The sequence below is a fragment of the Vulpes vulpes genome, chromosome 6 (genome assembly GCF_048418805.1).
Source record: "Vulpes vulpes isolate BD-2025 chromosome 6, VulVul3, whole genome shotgun sequence".
Lineage (NCBI taxonomy): Eukaryota > Metazoa > Chordata > Mammalia > Carnivora > Canidae > Vulpes > Vulpes vulpes.
Genome location: NC_132785.1, coordinates 130,628,044 through 130,642,094, shown reverse-complemented (window position 1 = coordinate 130,642,094; position 14,051 = coordinate 130,628,044). Strand labels below are relative to the sequence as shown.

Sequence of the window (14,051 nt, the reverse complement as noted above, 5' to 3'; positions counted from 1 at the left end):
GGGGCCCGGGGGGCGTAGAGTCAGGGCGATGGGGAGGCCCCGGAACGGGCAGACCTCTGGGGCTCAGTGGCCTAGGGCGCCGCTCAAGGGCCCTGCGGTGCAGCCCCAGCCCGGGAATGTGGGTGTTGGGGCCGCCCCCAAGGTCCCCAGCCGCGCAGAGAGCCCCCCCTTCCCCGGCCGGTGGGCGCCGTGGGTCCCAGCCAGCAGGCGGCACTGCAGGACAGTCAGGCGGCTTGAGGGCGTCCGGGCACCTCCGGTGGCGGGTTCGGGTCTCACTGCTGCCGGGAGGGTGGCACTCTGGGAAGGAGCCCACGGGGACCGCTGGCTCCCCTGCCGTTTACCTTGGCACGGGTGTCTGATGCAGGCAGAGCTGCTCCCCGGGCCCTCCCCACCCCGTCAGCGTCGCCTCCGGCCTCCCCTGCAGTGTCCCCAGGCGCCCTGGTGAGGGGTGGGCTCTGCAGGGGACAGCAGGCTCTGGGGCCCTGCTGCAGCTTCTGTGTATGGGGAAGCCCCCCAGTTCCGTGGAGTGGTGACAGTCCTTGGGGGGGCCGGGGTGACGGGGGTGTCGAGGTTAGCCAGGAAGTCTCCCTGGAGGAGGACGGGTCCACACTGGGACCCAAAGGAAGAGAAGCTGGTCAGGTCACGGTTGGGCACAGAGGAGGCAGGTGGCTACCGACCTGGAGTCAGAGTCCGGGCACAGGAGAGGAGAGGGAGATTTGGTAAAAGCCTCTGAGGGTGGGACAGTCAGGTCCCTGGAGGCTGGGGCGTCCTGTTCCTTGCAGGACGGGTGGGGAGCAAGTATGTGGCCAGAGGTGGGCCCAGGAGGAGGTGTGTGCTCTACCAGGTGACCCCACTGGCTTCGGCAGAGCCCTGGTGGCTGGGGACGGGGGAGGGGACCACCCAGCATTTCCTGAGGGCAGAGCTGGACCCTAGACGTGGGGAGATGGTGGGTGGACAGTGGCACAGGGCAGGCTGGGGCCAGCTGGGCTCCTGGGAACGGTGTTCAGAGTGGCCTTGCCCGCCAGGTGCAGGGGTAGGTGAGAGCAGGGGGGCAGAGGCGGGGCGGGCGTGCGTATGGGGGCAGGGTGTCCCCAGGCCAGGCTCCCAGTGAGTCACTGCTGACCCGTCGTCCTGGCGGCGCCGTGGGGGCCCAGGCCGGGCTGGCCGCAGGAAGCTGATAAAGGGCCAGAGTCAAAGCCTCCGGGCTTCCCACTTCCTGCAGCCCCAGGGCAGGGCGCGGCGCGGGGGGCGGGGGGGGGGGGGGCAGGGGTGCTGAGGCAGGGCCCAGGTGTCCGGGGCCTTCCCGCCGCCCACAACCCGAAGTGTGACCCCCGGGCGCCTGGCCGAGCCTCCGCGGCGTGTAGGGACGTCGTGGAGGACGGGGCAGGCCCGGGCACACGGCGGCACGGGGGGCGGCTGGAGTTTTGAGGCGTCACACCAGGGACATCAGGGCCGAGCGGAAAGGCCGGCCAGGGCCAGGGGGGCGCGGGCAGGCGGTGGGCGCCGATCCCCGGGGCGCCTGCGACCCCCCCGCACAGGGGCGCGCTAGGCAGGTGCGCGGGGGGGGGGGGCAGGGGCGCGGGCGGGGGGACGCGGGGGGCGGCAGGGGCGCGGGGGGGGCGGCAGGGGCGCGGGGGGGGGACGCGGGGGGGGCGGCAGGGGCGCGGGGGGGCGGCGCCCAGACCGCAGCCCTCTGCACCCCGGCCCCAGTGCCACGGCGGGGACAGCCCAGCGGCAGGCGGGTCGCCGTGGGCAGCGCCGCCTTCCCCGCGGCCCCAGCCCAGCGCCCCGACCCCTGGGACCCCCGGGTGCCCGCCGGCGGCCCCCGTCCCCGAAGCCTCCGCCAGCGTCGCCGAGACGCCTCCTGTGCGGGCGGGCGGCGGCCTGGGGCGCGCGGGGCGGGGGCGGGGCCGGGGGCGGGGCCGCTCCGCCGCGAGCTCCCGGATTGGCCCCCGCGCAGCCGGCGGGGGCGGGTCGGCCGCCCATTGGCCCGCAGGCGGGGGGCGGGGCCTGCGGCGGCCGCGGCCCCCGAGCCGGGCGAGCCCGCGGCCCCCGGGGCGGGCGGAGCAGGGCGCCCTGCCCGGGCCCGGAGCGCGGCCTTATCAGCGCGGGCAGCTGGCGGCCCGGCCGTGCGCGAGCGCCCCGGCCCAATTCAATGGCCATTGTCCGCCGGCCCCTTTGTTCAGGAGGCGGCCACTTCCTGCGGGGCAGGGCTGGGGCGGGCGGGCAGGAAACGCTCCGAGCCGGGGCCCAGACGCCGAGGCCGCCCCAGCCCGGGTCACCGGCGACGGCCACCTGCCCGGGGGCGCCGGGGGCCGGGGCTCGGCGGGGTCAGCCCAGCGACCGGCCGGAGGGCGCGGAGGCGGGGCGGGGCGGGGCGCTGAGCTCGCAGCCCGAGCGCGGGGGAGGCGCGGAGGAAGCCGGAGGGAAATCCTTAGCACCGGGCGCCCCTCCCAGGCCTGCCCGCTTCCCCGAGCCCCGGCGGGGGGACCCTGGCGGGGGGACCGGCTCCCGGAGGCCCAGGAGAGCACCGGGAGGGACTCAAGACTGCAGGGGCTGGAAATGCAACTCCCCGCTGCCCTCTGCGGGGGGGGAGGGGGGGGCGGGGGAAGGTCCACTCGAGACCCCGTGAGACCCCAGGAGCACCATCCAGACAGAGGCCTGGGGGAGGAGGAGGGAGGGACGGAGGCCGGGCCCCTGGTGCTCCCCCAGGCACAGTGCTCCAGGTGCTCCCCCAGGAGCAGGGCCCCGGGTGCTCCCCCAGGAGGAGCCTGCCGGTTCTGCCTTCCCCTGGGCCCCCCACCCGGCCTCCTTGTCCATCTTCCCTCTGCTGCTCTGCTGCCCGCTCCCCGGGGCCCAGGGCTCAGCCTGTGCAGCACTTGTGTGGCAGCGCCTTGGTCCCATGCTCACCCGCAGCTGGGAGTGGGGTCTGCAGGGTGGGTGGCAGTCGCAGGCTGGCCCAGCAGCAGCACTCATGGGTCCCGTCCGAGCCATTCCAGGCAAGGATGGGTACAGCCTCTGCCCCAGGCACACCCACCTGCAGGGACCTTCCATGCCATCCCCATCCTGCCCTCTCCCCAGTGGCCCGGAGCCTCTTGCTCTTCCTCCTCTGAAGCCCCGTGTGGCCTCTGTGCAAAGCGCCCCCACACTCAATCCAGCTCCTGCAGGAGAAAACTGCCGCAGGTAATCGAGTGGCAGGACCCAATGGGACTTGGTGACCAGGGCTCGGGAGGCCAGAAGAGCAGCGAGGACGGCCGTGGTCCCGGAAGCAGCGCACCAGGAGGCCACTGCCTGGGGCCGGAGGGGCCGGGGAGCTTGCTGCTCAGCCCCGTGTGGCTCAGTCCCCCGAGGCCCAGACTGCTGGAGGTGCCCCTCGGTGGCCTTGGGCAAGCATGTCCCCTCTGAACTCGAAGCTGTGATACGGGGGTTTGTGCAGACGAAGTGAGGTGTCCGAGCACCCAGCGAGCACTGGAACTTAGTAGGTGCTTTGCAGAGGGCAGCAGGCGCCCCCCAGGGAGAGAGGGGAGGCGTGCCACCCCGTGCCTTGGCCTCGGGAGCTGGAGGTCACGGGGTCTGGGAGAGGCTTGAACCCAAAGGCGTCTAAAAGGCCGGGGCCAAGTAGGTATCCAGTGGGGAGAGACGCTGTGAGCAACAGATGGGAATGGGCCAGAGGGGCGGGACGCCCCGGGAGCCCACACAGGGTGCCTGCCCCCCAGAGCGGCCCCTCCGCGCCCTCCATCGCTCTGGCTCTGCACCTGCTGAGCAGCAAACGCCACGTGGCCACGTGGGCTACTCCCACACAGCTGTCAGGGACGCTCAAGGAAAAGGATTGCGTGTCACTCAAAACAAGGTGGGGGTCCTGAAGGGGATAGAAGAAAGGTGTGCCCGGGCAGGACCCCAGAAGTGCAGGGGAGGCGAGGTCTGGCCACCGTGGGTTCGGGCGAGGGCGGGGCCCGAGCCTCAGGAGAAGGCAGGAGGGCGGCTGGCCAGGGCACTCGGGGGGAGACCCCGACAGGCGTGTCCACGGGGGGGGGGGGGCCGCGGGCAGTGCTGGGCACCGGAGGTCCCGTGGGGCCTTCAGCCCTGGGGGTACAGAAAGGTTAAAACACAGTCAGGGGACGCCTGGGTGGCGCAGTCGGCGGAGCGCCCACCTCTGGATTTCAGCTCAGGTGATCTGCGCTCCCGGCGTCTGCTCGAGAGGTCACCCCCCCGCCGTCACCCCTCTCTCACACTGGCTCTCAAAATAAGTACATCGTGAAACTATGTGCACGTAGTCGGGAGAGGAGGCTGCGAGGGCGGCGGGGGGCCGGAAGGGCGGCGTCCTTGCCGCGTTGCCCGGGAGCAGCTCGGGGGAGCCCAGCTCGAGAGCTGCCCGGTGTCCCCGCTGCCCCGCGCTTGGCCGCCCGGTCGGCACCCTCCCCCCCGCGGGTACAGGGCTCGACTCTCCTGCCCCAAGGCCCTGCCCTCACAGCTCTTCCCCAGCAGGGAGAGGCCCAGGGGTGCCCCCCAGGCCGCCCCCCGCCCGCCCAGCACCCGGCCTGCCCTCGCCACGGCCCCTTGGTATCAGGGCCCCAGGCATCCCGTGCCTCACTTCCTGGGGGCGCAGACTGCTGTCCCCACCCGTGCCTGGCCCCGCACAGCCGTTACCCTGCACCCATGCCCCCTCCTCCGGGAGGCCCCCCACGGCCTCTCCCAGCCCTGCGGCTGCCTGTCCAGCCCCTGCCCGTGTGCAGGCGCTCGGGGGGCCTGGGGGCCTGGGGGTGCCGGGCTGCAGCAGCACTTGGCTGGAGGCTCCTCTGGGGGAGGTCTCCGTGCTCAGCCCTCGGGCCAGGCACAAATGCAGGAAGTCACCAAGGGGAAAGTCTGTCACACGAAGGTATTGTTCCCGGGCTCGTGCTTTCCGGGTGGGCTCGGTCCGCGGTGCGGCTTGCGCGTTCTGGGGACTCCTGGCCCAACTGTTTCCCTCCGAGACCCCGGGGCACCTAGGGGTGGGGAATGTGGGGCCAGGGTGCAGCCTCGGGGAGACGTGGGCCCGCCCTGGGCGGTGTGTGTCCCTGGAGCCCTGGGTCTGCGCCGTGTTGGGGCCCGAGGGGGGTCGGGGCCAGGGTTCCACGCACCACCCACACACTCTCTGCCGGCCTGTGGGCCTTGGGGTCCTGCCCAGGCTGCACCCAGGCTTGCCTCCCTCCCCCCAGGAGGGCCACCCCACACCTCACCCCACGCCCCCTGCAGCCTCGGAGGCCACTGCCACTGGCCTGCCTGAGCCACTCCGTCCTGGGGGGACCCTGCCACAGCTGAGGACAGGGCTGGCTGGGCAGGAAGTCAGCCCACACTAGGCCCCCGGGGGGGCAGTGCAGGGGCAGGCAGTCCTCACCTGACCCCACCCCCTGCTCTCGGGCCTTACATCAAGCCCCACATGGGGTACGTAGGGTACCATGGGGTAAAGGGGGGTGTTGCTTCCATCTCACTCATCTGCACACAGGAGACGACAGGTGCGCTCGGGGTTGCCAGAGCACCAGGAGGAGCTGTGTGCAGATGAGTGAGATGGAGCACCTGAGGAGCACCAGGAAGGGCTGTGGACAGCAGGTGCCCCACCGGCCCACATCCTGCAGGATCCCAGTGAGGAGCCTGAGAGCCCGGGGGTGCGGGCGCCACAGACCCCAGGGCCACCCGGCACTGAGCCCCAGATTAGAGGTGGGAGCAGTGGGAGGTGGGCACAGGCGTGGCTGGAGGCCGTGGGAGTCGCGGCCAAGCGGGCAGGCCCAGGCTGGGCGTCGGGGCCGTGGCAAGGGTGCTGGCCAGCAGCAGGGGTGGGGGAGTCAGAGGCCCAGCCCTGGCCCAAGCACCTCAGTGCGCCTGGGCCAACGCCGCGGTGGAGCCAGGGAGGCCAGGCCAGGAGGAGCCAGCTTGGGAGGAGAAAGGAGCACCGCTCCCAGACGTCCTGGGCAGGGCAGACGGACAGACCAGAGGGGGGCGCAGGCCCCAGACAGAACCCGGTGGGCCCAGGATCCTGGACGCTGAAACACAGGGCTGGGGAGGCATCCGCCGCGAGGAAGGGATCGGGAAGGGTCGCGACGAGGGTTCTCCCGGAACGGGAAGGGATGCTGTGCCCACAGCCCTGTTGGGGTAGAGGTAGGGGAGGAGGGGGACCGCATGATCCAGTTTCCTCGAAGGATAAAATAGAGAAGGGGGACCTTCTGGGGAATCAAAGTCCAAAGATTTGCCTAAATTACAGACCTAGGCCTCAGGCGGAGAGGGCCTTCGGGGGCAGCGGGGATGGCATTCGGGAATGGCCCATGCACCCCCATCTCCCTTGCCACCCCGGGTCACGCAGACCCCACTCCTCCATCCTTCCCACCGCTAGCCCCCACTCTTCCTCCCGACCCCCCATGCACCTCCTCCTACTTGGTTGTTCTGAAGCAAACCCTCGGTGTCGCTCCACATTTCAGTTTGTATTGCTACGAGATGGTTTCCCAGAGAATGACTATAATGGCATCGGCACGCTGGTGCCCAGTCAGGGTTCCCGGCTCCCAGACGGCTGGTCTGAGGAGGGCCCGCACACGCCCATCACTGTGGCTGTTTGATACGCCTCTCGAACCTCCGTATCCTCAGGTTCTCCCTCCTGCTCGAAGAGACCCGGCTGTCGCGCGCTTGTCCCGGACCCCATATCTGCTGCAGGCCCCTTGTTGAGTGCGGGCTTGGCCAGTGTGGCAGCGTCCCTCAACAGTGGTGTTCTCCTGTTGGGAGGTGCGTGGTCTCTGGTTCTTGTTTTATTCTATGTTTTTATTGTAGTAAAATATACGTAACGTAAAATTGACCATTATAACCTTTTTGAATAGCGTCACGAAGGACAAAGAGGAATACCAGTACTTGTGAGACGCCCAGCAGATCAGAAAAATACAACATGTATGCAACCACAAACAGAGCTTCAGAAGACAGAAAGCCTCTGGTGACCAGTGGCGCCCTCCCGCTCCTCCCTGCACGCTGACCGCTCCAGCATCCATAAGCAAAGATGGAAACAATTGGGATGATGTGATAAATAGAGGCACTCTGTTTTCTAGGACAAACAGGGTGATTCTCCAAGTCTCCCTCCTTTTTTTTTTGGGTCCCCAAAGAGGCCTCAGGACGCCTTCAGGAGTGGAAGCGGCTGCAGGAGAGGCAAGCAGGCAGGCAGTGGAGCGAGGCCCCCCTTGCTCCACGACGCAGAAAGTGGCTCCAACCTAGAATTCCATACCCAGCCCAGACGTCCGTGCGTATGAAGGGAAATAAAGACATTTTCAGACACGTAAGGAGCCACGCTGTATCTGCCAGGTGCGCTCTCTCAAGCTCCAGGAGGACCTGCTCCATTAAAATATGAGTGTAAGCAGAGAGAGAGAGAGAGAGAGAGAGAGAGAGAGCGCGCCGGCATGCAGGCCCACACAGGAGCCGGAGCAGGTGAGCTCCCGGCATGTGCGGGGAGAGGTCTGCAGGACAGCTGCGCCCTGTGAGGCTCGCCAACCCCCCCAGCAGGCCCTGAGGCCGCAGCTTCCTCGGGGAGCCTGCTCTGACACGCGCCTGGCCTGCCTGCAGCGGCGGGGGAGGGGGGGGACCCAGGCAGTGAGAAGCCCGTCCTTGGGGCCCTGCCGGTGGGGGCCTGGGCGTCCCTGGGTCATTGGTGTCCCCGCCCACTGATGGCTCCAAATGGCTCCTAAACTCTCAGGGAGGCTGAGGCCAGCTGGCCCTTGAGGCTCTGCAGCCTCTCTTCGCCTGGGGCCTCAGCTGAGCGGTTTGTCAAAACCAAGAGGATGCAGCGTGGGGAGGTACACCAACGCGACAAGTGAGGGACAGCACGCAAGGCCTGGAGGAAGTTCTGTGGCTGGGGCCAGCCCCCCAGCAGCCAGCAGGGTCCCACCAACACGCTATTTCATGACTGGCACCTGCATGTCTATTTTACTATTTTGCTTTAAACTGATATTTTATTTTTTAAAATTTTATTTTTTTAAAGATTCACTTATTCATGAGAGACACACAGAGAGAGAGAGAGGCAGAGACACAGGCAGAGGGAGAAGCAGGCGACCTGCGGGGATCCTGATGCGGGACTGGTTCCCCAGACCCCGGGGCCATGCCCTGGGCTGAAGGCAGGTGCTCAACCCCTGAGCCACCCAGCCGACCCTAAACTGATTTTTTATATTGCACAAGCACAACACAGGTCACACTTAGCCGTTTGAAACCAGTGGCGCTCCTTCACCCTGGCACTAATGCAGAATACTGACGGCGGGATGGCGGGCCAGCCCTCCCAACGGGAGGGGACAGCGCAGGACGCGGGGACGCAGACCCGGGGGAGGCGGCGGCTCGCCCCATCTGGGCACCTGGACAGCCTCCGAGACGGAGGTCTCGCCCAGGCAACCGGCAGACCCAGTGCCCGTTCCGGTTCAAGTGCCTGCTGTCGGTGTTACCACACTTGTCAAGGCCTGCAAGGAAAGGTGCAGGTTAATGATAAAGAAGTTACTTTTGAAGAAGGAAAGAAGGGGCAGCCCGGGTGGCCCAGCGGTTTGGCGCCGCCTTCAGCCCAGGGCCTGATCCTGGAGACTCGGGTCGAGTCCCACGTCAGGCTCCCCGCATGGAGCCTGCTTCTCCCTCTGCCTGTGTCTCTGCTCCTCTTTCTCTCTCTCATGAATAAATAAAATCCAAAAAAAAAAAAAAAAGGAAGAAAGAAAGACAAAGAAAAGTGAAGAGGTGGAGCAGTACGATCAGAGAACGTGTCTCAAAAGTGCAGCGATGACACCGGGTGGACACAGCTAGAGAGGTCGGCGGGGGGAACAGGACGCGGCGTGTGGAATGCCTCGGGGACACCGGCAGCGGGACATGCCAGACGCAGGGACACACGGACATGTTTACACACTGAAAGGGTCACTGGCAGAGGACCCAGAAACCCCGCCAACACAGGACATGACGGAATTTCAGGACCTAGACGCGGCTGGAGGGGGCACAGGCCTCCAGAAAGGGCCAGGGATCGGCCCAGCCGTTACCATGATGCCAGAAGCAACGGGTGCCGAGTGGTCAAACTGGGACGGGCCATCGGGTCGGACCCCAGTCCCGGGAGGGTCCCGGCCAGCCGGCTTTCAGGAGACAGTCGTCGGTCGAGGAAGGCCAGCAAAGGAGGCCGAGGAGCAGGGAAGAGGAGGGCCCGGGTCAGGGATGCGGGATGGAAGTCGCCTGGGTCCTGGACACGGGGCCCCAGGGCAGGGCGGCCGCCACACGGCACCCATCACGGGGTGACCAGGCACACCGACCTGGGTTCCCCAGAGAGGCGGGTGGGTCTGCATACGAGTGTGCGTAGAGGCCTGGTCACCCCGGCCTCGTGCGGGCTGCGAGGTCCCACGGCCGGCGGGCGGCCAGCTGCAGGCCCGGGGCCGCCGTGGGTTCCGCTCCGAGTCCACGGGCTGGGCAGACCTGGGTCCCGGCCGGAGGACGGCGGAGGGCGCGGCACTCTCCCCTCCACGCGCTGCCCGGGCCCCCACGGATCGGACGAGGACCCCCACCCCCACACCGGGCCGGAGTCTGCTTTACTGGGCTCGCTGGGTCGGGTGGCCGTCCCACCCGGGGATGCCAGAGTCGTGTCCCGCTGCAGCCGGGGCGCCCGCGGCCCCCCACGCCGATGGTCCGGTGAGCCAGGGCAGAAGAAGGAAAACGGGGCGACGTGCAGTCAGAGGACTGGGTGCGCACGTGTGAACGTGCTGCGAAGTGCATGCTCCGCTAAAGGAAACCCCGCAGGCCTGACGAGCAGGGGCCCGAGCGGGCCTGGGGACGGACGTGGGGACGCGGAGTTCCTGGGGTGTGGCCCACTCGGGGCGCCTTAGCCCCTCTGCACCCTGCGTGCCCAGGCCGGACCTCCGACGGCAGCGGCCTCTGGGCAAGGGGACCTCCCGGCCGCAAAGCTGCTCCCCTTTCCTGACGCCACCGGGTCTGGAGGCAATGCCGGGGCCACGGTAGCCACCCTGTGACGGGAGGTGGAGCGGAGTCCCTGGAAGACCTCTCCCGTGACACGGGCAACCCCGTGCTGCTGGGGCTCCTGGCTGAGCGCCCCCAACCGAGGCAGCACACATCCCGCGGCCGGAGGAAAACGCCTTCAGCCTGCGATCAGGAGCCAGCCCCGTGAGCCCAGACACGCGGGGGGAGCCACCAGAAGCTTCAGCTCCCAGGGCTGGCGGCGGTGGCCTCCCGGGGCGGAGCTGGGGACCGGGGGTGGGGTGGGGCAGCGGCGGTTCTGCGCACGCGTCTTGAACTCTAACGTTTTCTTTCTGTTTGCCGTATACACGTGTAACTTTGACAAAAACTAAAATTAAAAAAAAAAAAACTAAAATTAATTTTAAGAAATAAGCAAAAACCCCCACACTGAAACACGCAGTCATCACCAGAACTCCCCTAAATTGGGTGAAAACAGGAGGCTTGGGGCTCCTGGGTGGCTCAGCGGTTGAGGGTCTGCCTTTGGCCCGGGTCGTGACCCCGGGGTCCTGGGATCGAGTCCCATGTCGGGCTCCTTGCAAGGAGCCTGCTTCTCCCTCTGCCTGTGTCTCTGCCTCTCTCTGTGTCTTTCATGAATAAATAAATAAAATCTTAAAAAAAAAAAAAAAAAAGAAAGAGAAAATAGGAGGCTTCTCCAGGTGCCCGGGAGCTCAGGGGCGCGGCGCCCGCTTCCTCTCCGCACCGCCGGGGCAGCGGGGCAGGCGAGCTCCGGGGAAGGGCGAGGCCGGCAGCCCTCGAGGCAGCCTTGCTGCACTGGGTTCTCGGCTCAGCGTAGGACACCTGCGGGCGCCAAGCCCGACGCCCTCTGCACTGGCTGCAGAGACAGGCTAGGGCCGCACACGCCCGCGCAGGGGACGGGCCACCAGCAATAACTGAGCGACATGGGCAGGGCGGCGCCCTCCCCACCTGCGCCCTGCCCTCCGGCGTGGCCGCTCCTCCATGTGTGGCGCCCAGCCGCACCCCTACAGCCCAGCACTGCCACCCCTGGAGCCCCCACCCGCTCCTCGCCCTCCCTGCTCGGAGCCGCTGGGCTTCCAGGGCCAGGCCCCCGAGCTGGACCCTCCCTGGCTGGCCTCTGGCTCAGCCTCCGGGCATGAGCCCCTGCTGACCACGCCCAGCCCTGACATCGGGCTCCCGGGGGCCGCCCCTCCGCCCTCCCCGCCCTCCCCGCTGGCACTGCCCTCCATCCCCCGAGTCTCACAGGTCAGGACCCCCCGCTGGTATCCTCACCTCTCTGGCCCCAAGGCTGCCCACCACCCCCACTGGGAAAAGGCTGAGCCCTGGAGGAAGCCGGTGTCCACCTGTCTATCCGCCCAGGCTGCCTGAGAGCACCCTCCGGCCTGGTGCCACGAGGAAGCCCCATCCCGCCCCTGCTGGTGAGCTTGCCCCAGCTCCTCCACGCAGAAGGGAGCCCCCCAAGGGCCCCACCAGCACCTGCCTGTCACCGAGAAGCAGGTCCTGCTGGCACCTGCAGCACGGAACTGCCTGAGGGCCCTCCCCACGCAGGACCCTGCCTGGCTGCGGTGCGCCCTGGGCCCACTTTAAGGGGTCTCAAGCCATCGTGTTTGCGGTTGTTGGGGTGCACGGTGCAGGGGACACGGACACAGGGCCCATCCAGGTCAGCCCACCGCAGTCTGGACCTGCCCACATGCCTCTGGATGAGGCTCCAGAGCTGGTTTTGGGACAGGCCCCTGCTGGCCTGGGCCTGGGGTTCCTTCCGTCCTGGCCCGTCCCCCTCATCCAGGTCTCTGGGTCGACTGCCTCCCCCCAGGAGGGGCTAGACCATCCCTCAGCCCGGGACCCCTCCTGCACTGCGCGGGGCACTTGTCTGGGTCCCTCCTGCCAGGGACCCCCAGTTCCAGGCCACCTGGTGTGGGGTCGGCGCTTTGGAGAAATGTCTGTCCTCACACTGCGCCCGAGAGACTTGCCCCTGACCGTGGGATCCTGACCGCGGGATCCTGACTACGGGTGCCAGGTTAGGCGGCATTAGCCATGTCCTGGACCCAGGGGAATGTGGGGAGACAGGGCTGGGTGGCCACGGTCAGCACGGAATGTTCTTGTATCTGAATTATCTGAATTCTGCTCCTTTTTATGGCCGGATGATGTTCTATCACATAGCTGGACCCCGGGGAGACCCGGTCCTTCCAGCTGCCATCAGCAGGGCTGCCAGTCCCAGGGTCAGCTGAGCCTGCTCTCGGGTCTCGGGTGTCCACCTAGGAGTGTACTTAGCGGGTCACACCACTCTACAGTTAGCTTTTTTGAGGAACTGGCAGGCGGGTTCCCAGAGGGGCAGCACCTTGCAGGTCTCCCGAGGGCCCTCTGCAGTCTACACGACCACCCCCCCCTGCTTGCGTGGAAAATGTGATATTCCGGGCAGCCTGGGTGGCTCAGCGGTTTAGTGCCGCCTTCGGCCCAGGGTGTGATCCTGGAGACCCGGGATCGAGTCCCGCGTCGGGCTCCCTGCATGGAGCCTGCTTCTCCCTCTGCCTGTGTCTCTGCCTCTCTCTCTGTGCATCTCTAATGAATAAATAAAACCTTTTTTAAAAAATGTGATTTTTCCCTCTGCTGTAAGGAACACAATGCTGGGGACAGAGGCTGCCTCTTCCCAGGTGCTCCTGGCTCTCTGTGGCTCCTCCTCTGCGGAACTGGGGCCACGCAAGCTCTGCCATGTGTCCCACATTCCAGGCAAGGAGGGCCCCTGGGCCCCACGTGTGTGGACGAGAGGCCCACCTGGCTGCCTCTGGGATGGGCCTGGTGTGCGTCCCTCTGGGCCCCAGCACACGAGGACGCAGGCGCAGGCGGGGAAGCACAGACCCTAGGTTTGCTGGGGGCGTGACAGCAGCCCCCGGAACTGTGCTTTCCAGAACTCCATGAAGCCTCCGCCCTCAGGCAGCCCCAGGACCTTCCTTCTGACCCAGGATGCTGCTTGACATCTGAGGGGGTCGTGGGAAGCCTGGCCTAGTGACCCTGTGCTGGGGGAGTGGCTGTCACGGGGGAAGCGCAGGGAAAGGACACACGCAGTGAGATGGCCAGCCAGCCTTGTCAGGTGCCAGACGCAGGGCAAGGAGCCATCCTGGGCACGCGAGGCCCCTGGGCCTCCTGAAGACTTCAGCCCCAGCCGCCCCCTATCACAACTGCAGAGAAACCCCAAGGGAGAGCGGCCCGGCCGAGCCAGGGCCTTGGGGCACTGAGAGTTGGTGACAAATGAGTGCTTCAAGCCACCACATTTGGGGGCACCTTGTCACATTACGCACAATAGCTAGAGGCAACAGCTCGCGAGCCTCGGCCCCAAGGGCACGCGCCAGCCCGCCGGGTATGCGCCCGGGCCCTAGTGCTCAGCTCCCCTGCCCCTCGGGTCCCAGCGGCCTTGGGGGCAGCCCCTGCACTCGGACGGGGCCCTCGGATCCTCACCCAAGGAAGGAGTCGGGCTCTCGGGCCTTTCCTCAGCTAGGGAGGGGGGCCTGCGGCTGGGGCACCCTGGGGCGGGGACAGGTGGAGGGGGGCAGCTCCAGGGGCTGGGAGAGGCCGCTCCTCCCGAGGGGGCCGGGGGCGGGCCCGGGAACCCCCTGCCCGGCCCGGCCCGCCCCGCCCCCAGCTCTAGGCCCCGCCTCCTCCCAGAGCTCGTCTTCCCGCCATCAGGCTCCCCGGAGGTGTCCCCACGGTCCTCCCCCGCCCGCGCGGGGCCGTCACGCAGCCGCCGACCGACCCGCTCCTCCCTCCCCCGGCGGCTCGCGGGCAGCTGGGCCGCCTCCCTGCCCCGGGCCCGCCCCCGCCCCCGCCCCGCCCCGCCCGCCTCATCGCAGGGCGCGCCCGCCAAGCCCCAAGGCCCCGGGCACCGGCGCTCGCGTCTCCGGGGGCTCCCCTCCAGCCACGCCGCGCGCGCCCGCCGCACACTGGGCCCAGCCTAGCCGCCCCCGGGCTCACTGGGCCGCGGACCCGGAGGGCCGCACCTGCGCGCGGCCCCGGCAGGTGAGGCGGGAGGCCCCGCCCCCGGCCCGCAGCCCCGCCCCGGCCCCGCCCCCGGCCCGCCGGCCCCGCCCCGCGCG

At 68.0% G+C, this 14,051-nt stretch overlaps 1 protein-coding gene across 2 annotated transcripts in view; it reads left to right on the top strand.

The window, feature by feature from the left end:
* BRF1 (BRF1 general transcription factor IIIB subunit) overlaps positions 1-7,284 on the top strand; it is a 63,657-nt gene extending 56,373 nt beyond the window's left edge. For both annotated transcript variants that reach the window (XR_012002337.1, XR_012002338.1), the window contains 2 exons: positions 6,613-6,747; positions 6,840-7,284. The gene's annotated coding sequence lies outside the window, so the exon portion shown is untranslated. The remainder of the gene's footprint in view (positions 1-6,612; positions 6,748-6,839) is intronic.
* The last annotated feature ends 6,767 nt before the right edge of the window (positions 7,285-14,051 follow it).